Source organism: Lagopus leucura, unplaced genomic scaffold (assembly GCF_019238085.1).
Source record: "Lagopus leucura isolate 7727_CA_CO unplaced genomic scaffold, USGS_WTPT01 Super-Scaffold_806, whole genome shotgun sequence".
NCBI lineage: Eukaryota > Metazoa > Chordata > Aves > Galliformes > Phasianidae > Lagopus > Lagopus leucura.
The window spans coordinates 4156186-4163187 of NW_024962260.1; the positions used below are offsets into that span (position 1 = coordinate 4156186).

The 7002-nt window shown below is 46.3% G+C and overlaps 1 protein-coding gene across 1 annotated transcript in view; it reads right to left on the reverse strand.

Annotated features, from left to right (window-relative positions):
* The window catches only part of SETD1B (SET domain containing 1B, histone lysine methyltransferase), a 41843-nt gene that overhangs the window by 16703 nt on the left and 18138 nt on the right, over positions 1 to 7002 (reverse strand). The gene's annotated exons all lie outside the window — the stretch shown is intronic.

Below are 7002 nucleotides of genomic sequence, written 5' to 3' on the forward strand. Positions count from 1 at the left end.
CCAGCACAAATGCTCACTCCTGCATGCACACCCTACAGGTTCTTGGATCCTGCTGGTGCCTTCAGCACTAACAGACCACAGAGATGGCTGTCACACCCCTCAGGTACTGTAAAACAAATCCTGCTTTGCAATACCAGTCACTATTGGAAGAGGCATCTTCCACATCAAGAATTATCTTCTGTGAGACACAAATGGGGCTGGCATTTTACTAGTGGGATGTCAAAAACAAGAGAGGGTCCCAAGTTACCCTCTCCAAAACTATTTACCCCATTCTTCCTTCTTCCCCTGACAAAAATGGCAAAACCAGCACTAGGGTGACAGCAAACACCACCATATGTTTTCAGGGCTGAAAGGCAGAAGCTCTCATCATGACTCTCTTGCTCAAGCTCCCAACAAGCACAACTGGCCAGCCTCCTCTGAACAACATATCAAGCACTTCCTTCCTTTTAACAGCTTCGCACAAAGGAGCCAAACAGTTTGTGCCTTGTCATCTAAACAGAAAGTATCCATCCCATGTCCCACTCCCAAAGCCAGCCAAGGAAATGAGACCGACCACAAGCCAGTGGCCTACTTAAGTGTCTCTGCACCTCAGTTCTGGCAGGAGCTTTTGGAATTTGTTGGCTGTCTTCAGCCAAACTTGACAGAAGATCCCCAAGATGCTTATTTCTCCCATGCTGTGGGCCAGCAGTTACCTGTTGTCTACTCTCCTGACCTGAAATAAAGGTGAAATGGAATGGAGATCTTTCTTTGTCAAACACTGGAGAAATTGCACAGGGGAACTTTGCTGGCAGTTCTCTTCCCAAAGCTGCTGTGATTTCAATTTTTACCTAGGAATTTTGCCCAGGAGTAAGGGAACAAAAGCACAGGCAGCTGAGTTGATGACTGCTGTGAGCTGTATGGAGCCGAGCCACCACAACCACCCCAACCAAATCAAATGCTTCACATTTTTATCAAAGGTCATCCCTGCTACAGCAGCTACCACCAGAGAGCAGGCTGAGCACAGTGCTTGCCACAGCAGCTTTGCAAATCCTCCTGTCCTAGCACCTCCCCTCACCCAGGCTTCCTTACATTCTGCTGCTGCAGCACGAGCCCAGCAGGACACACACTGCACAGGACACACGCTGCACGATCACCCCAAAAAAGCCAACTGCAATCTTAGCTCTCTGAAGATGTCTGATCACGGGGCTCTACAAGGAGACCACCGTTTATCCCTGCAGAGTGGTTCACAGCATGAATGGGCACTGAGGTTTGCACCCTGCATCCCTTCCCCAGCTTCTCAGTTCCACAATCACATCCCACACTGTGGATGCCAGAGAATGAAAGGACAGTTGCAGCTAATGCAGCTCTAGTGAAAGGAACAAAGGAAGAGCAAACAAGATGATTGTGGCAGCTTTAAAGTTTCCTGTCAAACAGATCCCATTTTTCACCAAACAAACATGTAAAAGGTTGTTAAAAGCATTGGTTCCAATTGCAAAAACTGGATCATACTAAAAGTCAGTGCTGAACGGGAAGCCAGAAGCATTCAGCCTACCACAGATAGACAAAAGCGACTTCAAGTTTGCATTCATCTCATCCAGGGGGTATGCAGGAAAGTCCCTGTGAAGTCCCTGTGGAGCTCCAGCACCAGGCAGCACCACAGGGAAGACGTGTTCCCAGCCTCAGCCCCTCACTGATCCCCAGTCTTCCCGCAGGGTCCATCCCCCCATGCACACCCTGAGCAGCTGATATTGAAACCAGAGCTGACAGGCCTGGCCTGCTGAGCTGCTAATCAGCCTCCTTCATTCTCCTTCATTCATACATGCTTCATACATGCACTTGAGCTGAGCTCAGAGCTGCTAAACCAACAACTAACATTTCTGGAAGACAATTGTAAGTTCTTGTGTTCATATGAGTCTGCAGGAAGCAACAACAGATTCCCTGCTTCCTGCAGCATGGAGCTCACAACTCACCAGCACAATGAACAACCTGTGCTTCAGTTTTATCCCAAGCAAAATGGAAAGATTTAACAGCAGGGAGAAAAAGACCAAAATGGTGGGGGGAAAAAAAAGGAAATACACAAGGTTAGCAAAGAGGTCAAACCAAAAGAAGATCTTCTATGGGGAAGTCTTTAAAGAAAGTTAAGAAGAATTAATATTTAAAGCAGATGAATAGGAAAGTTGTATCTAAGGGGAAAAAGCATAGGCACCAACTGAGAGAGGAAGATACAGGCACAGAAAGAAATCAATGGGAGACACAGAAAGACCTTTTGTGACACGAATTTCTTTTCATTCATCTGTCTGAGGTTGAATTTGCTGTGGCTGCTACCAAATATCTCTCAAGGTAAGGCTGAAAAGCAGCTGTGCTGTTCTCCCAAAGAAAGTGCCTTCTGGATTTCCTCTTTGCTTTCACAGGGGAGAAAAATGAGCTGATATGTGACATACGTACTGCTGTGAGGACATCAGTTCTATCACTGTCAAAAAACTGTGTCAATCAGTCCCAGAGTTCACCTGCACATTTCTGAGGGCACAATGCCTCCAGAAACCCTCCCTTCAGCCCACTGAGAGGAAAGCCATTTCCCTCTCAATTAATTCACGCTGCCATCTTCACTTTGCATTAATTAAATTAAGAGTTAGCCAAACAGGTATTTAATTATATGCATGACACATTTTTCCAAAGGTGTTTTAATGATGCAAATTTGTTGGGAGAGACGTCAGCGTAACTGCTTACAAAGGATCTCACTTATTGTCCAACACACTAACTGCCACCTTTAGTCCTGGCACAGTGTGGTTTACCTCAGGTAGAGCCTCTTGAATTAAGCAAAAGAAATATCCTGAGATCTCCCTTCTGACCAATCTGAATAGTGACAGGATAGAGAGCTACTGAATGCAGGGTATCGGTCTTAGAGCTAATACCCAGCATTTAGCAAGCAAATATTCATACCTGCAGCAAAAAGAAACTACTTCCTAATATTTGCATGCAGAACTGGCAGCTCCAGGTGTGCAGAGGCTGTTCTCTCCCTGGCCCACAGGAGCACTGACACTGCGGCAGCGGCTGGGAGCTTCAGCGTGAATACCGTTCGGTGCCTTTCCTATGGGCAGAGGAACTGTGCATGCTTTCATTTCCTTTTAAAAAGAATTCAGAATGCATTTTGAATATTGTCAGCTCACAGTTGATTTCATTTAAACACTTTGATTGGTACCAAGTTACCTTTATTTTTGGTAGGTAACCTCTACCATTGAACACAGCTACCCTGATACAGCCTGGCCGAGCTTTGGTGCATCAAAATAATGAAATGCAAGATCAATGGCATCAGCATGATGCAAGGTCATTAGCTTTAATGAAGTGATGCATCCCATGCTTGCGAGACGAAGCAAACCTGTAAGCCTGTAGCAACCTCCACTCACAGAAACCAAATGGGAAAATCACTCCTTAAAGCCTAAAACTTCATAGGTTGCATGACTGAATACTGACAATCTTCCCCACTTGAAATGTTAAGCATCAGCTTTTCAGTACAGCTAGCAGTAAAATCAGAAGCAGTTCTTACAGAAAAAAGTTTTCATAACCCTACTGACTGTCAAACAGTCCTCACTTGGTTTTGGACCAAGTCCATGGAGGGATCTAAAAACACTCACACATGAGCAAGCCTCACCCTTACCCTAACAAAAAGTGGAGAAAGAAAAACCCTCCAGAAGTGAGGGAGAGGCAGGGAAGTGACACCTGAACAGGGTCATGCAGTGAGTGCTGACAGAGCCTCTGGGTCCCTCCTGCGCTGAGCCCATGGTGTGCTCCTCATCAGGCAAGGGAGCAGCTGCAGCCAGCATGCTGCAATCCCTGAGTGAGAGCAGCCCTGCTGTGTAACAGCTCAGTCCTTCTGCCTCCTGCGGAAAACATTAGAGAGAACGGATGCTTCAGACCTGTTGCTTGCATTTCTTAAAAAAGGGATGTCTGAGGATGTAAAGCTGTGACACCTGCAGCTTCTCCTTCAGAGGCACGATTCAATGAAATGCTCCTTTTGTTTTTTGTTTTTTTTTTTTACAACTCAGTCCAGAGAATCCCACCTTGCAAACACCTCTCGTAGACCAAAACTCACCCAGCAGAGCACAGTGAGGGCTTCAGTGAGCACTGCTTTGCTCACTGATCATCTGCTTTTCACCAGAGCAGGGCTCAAAGGTCCCACACATCCCTGGCACACCCTTAGGAGCACAGTGCAGCCCTCAGGCAAGCTGACATGGCAGCAGCCCTGTGCTGAGCACTCACACCTCTGGGTGTCAGGCGTGAACAAGTCAGACTCAGCACTATATTTACAATAAATATTTCTTATGTCGATAACTATAATCACACACTTCTCTCTACGAGAACGTGCATGAGGGTGGCTCCAAGCAGGAGGGCAGAGCCAAGTGTGGCCTGTGCTCCCTGCCAGCTTTCCCTCCTGCTCAGGTAACCATGCCATCACCAGTGCCCACAGTAGCAGCTCTGCCACGCAGCCTGGATTGATGCCATAGATACCTGCTGCCTCCTCCTGGGCTGGTTTGCCACATCCTTCATCTTCTCTTGGGCAGCAAAAGGAGCGTCCATCCTCCTGCTGCTGCCTGAGCATGCGACTGCCATCATGCCAGCTCTTAACTGGGACGGAGATAGCATTCAGGTAGTGTATTTGCACTATAATGAAGTGCTCAGGATATTAAAAGATTAAACCATTACAGCTGAATGATTGTAAATACTTCAGCAACATGCATTTCTATCTTGACAGTGGAAAAGCAAGATATCTATGTAGTATACATTTATACAGCACTTGGCAAATCTGACTCTTGGGCAAAGGCAGCAAACACAGCAGAACGCAGATTAGTGTGACACAGACTCAACACTGTGCCCTGCAGCCATTTTGGTGCAAAAAAAGGCACCAAAACAGCTGCAGTGGAGCAAGGATTTTTTGCCAGAGGTGGAAAGTTATTGGGTGTTTTAGTTTCTTTATTATTGATTGAAAAATTCTGATTACTTGAAAAAAAGAATTCAAGCTCCAAGAGATTAGAACACCCTACCTGACCACACAGACACTCACTTGGCTCAGCTGTTTTAGTCTGGTACTTATGGCAGGGCTTCCTTGGCACACACCAACCTCTTCACACCTCCAAGGCTGCTCAATGGGCAAAACAAATGACAAAAATACTCAAGCCCTCATGGTAAAAAAAAAACAGCACTGTAAACACCAGCCTAATTTATGCCAGAGTTTTTCTTCCAGAGCCAGGAGGAAATTTCAAGTCAGTGTCTAAAATCACAGAAGGAGAATTCCCCTGAAGTTCCTGCTAGTTCCTGAACACAGGGCAGGGGTAAGGAAATGCCTCACAGCCCCCGTGTGAATCTGCACAGCCAGGTCTCCTGCCAATGGCTTGAACGTGAGATGGGGCTCAGCATTTCCAGACACCTCTCCAGCCTTTTCCTTACATCCAGTCTAAATCTCCCCTCCTTTAGTCTGAAATCTTCATTTCCCAAATCAAAGCCCAAAGATGAAGAGCATGAAGTGGTGTTGCACCAAGAAGCAAAATACAGCAGAGCACAGAAGCATCAATTAAACATGAGGGGTTCAGGCTAGTTGTAATATGATTGGAAATGGAAGCTCCAGTGCCCGCATGAAGTAATGCACGGATTCTTCCGTCCAAGATAAAATCCTGGAGGAAGAAGTTCAGCAGCCTCTAGGCACCTCCCTGAGGCTGGAAACTCCTTCTATTTAGCAAAGGACTTGTGGAAATACAAAACTGCGTGAAGAGGACAGATGGGAAGCAGATGCAGCATGATTAGTGCTCTGTGGTAACAAGATCTGCACCGATCCAGAAGGCAGATGACTTGAGAAATGCAATTCCAAGGGAATGAGACTCAACCAGCATCCCCAGTACTTTCGGCAATCCATCCTCCTGGCACCTCACTTCAGTTCTTAATGAGACTTTTAGGAGCCCACAGTAGAAGCTTTCCAGGATGGCAATCCTCAGAGCCGTAAACTAACAGAGCTGCCTGACTTGTCTTAGCAGAAAGCTGGATGAGCTGCAGTGATCTCTTTCTCCCTTTGGAAAGGGAAAGGAAGCTCTGTGATGTGCTGTGGTTATGCCTTGTCCGTACCCACTGATTAAAGGATATTCATAAAAGCCAGACAAACTGTCCTTGGGCTTCCAGCATGTACCAGAAGGTCGAAGGTATCTGCAGGGACAGTTCAAACTGAAGCAAGAGCAAAGGCCAACAACATCCTTTGGGTCTATGTTCATCAACAGTGAGACCCATGAACCTCCAGACCCCTGAAATACAACCACACAACCAGACAGGCCCTAAAGCACAGGCAAGGAGATGTGCCAAGGGGTGCCAGCCCCATCCCAAAATCTGGTGTGTGCCAGACTGACCCATCTCTTTCTGCCTGGGGGGAGCAGATCCAACCTGGCACAGCAAACACACATCAGTGTGGGGGCTGCATAAGGCAGCTGCCTGGTTTTCACTACATATGAAACGCTCTAAAATTGCATTTATCACCTGACAGAACCATGGCCTTTTCCCTCAACTGTTAAGCAGATCTTATTAAGAGCAAAAACGGTTTCTTGGTGGGGGGAGGAAGAGGTAGGGAAAAGAAAAGAGGAAAAAAAGAAGGGATGTTATGCAGGGGAACACACAGCAAGGCCAGCTCTTCCCTCAGCTATGGTTGTTCTGGTTTCCCTATTTTGAGGGGGGTGGGAGAGCGGAGAGAGAGACAGCCAAAATGCTATTTGCAATCTAACTTCAAAGACTTCAGCTAGCTGAGAAGCTAAGTCACGCATAAAAGGATGGGAGAATGGCAAGAAAATACCCCCTGCAGATAAATTAGTCAGGGAACATTCCCTGCTTCTCCCAAAGACTTGTCTGGGCCTTACCCAGGTAAAGCCCTTTTCAGACACCAGGTTGAGAGTCCTGGGAATAAACTAGCCAAATCCTACAGGGGAACTAAACATCCTCTGAGAAAAAAAATAAAAATAAAAATAAAAATAAAAATAAAAATAAAAATAAAAA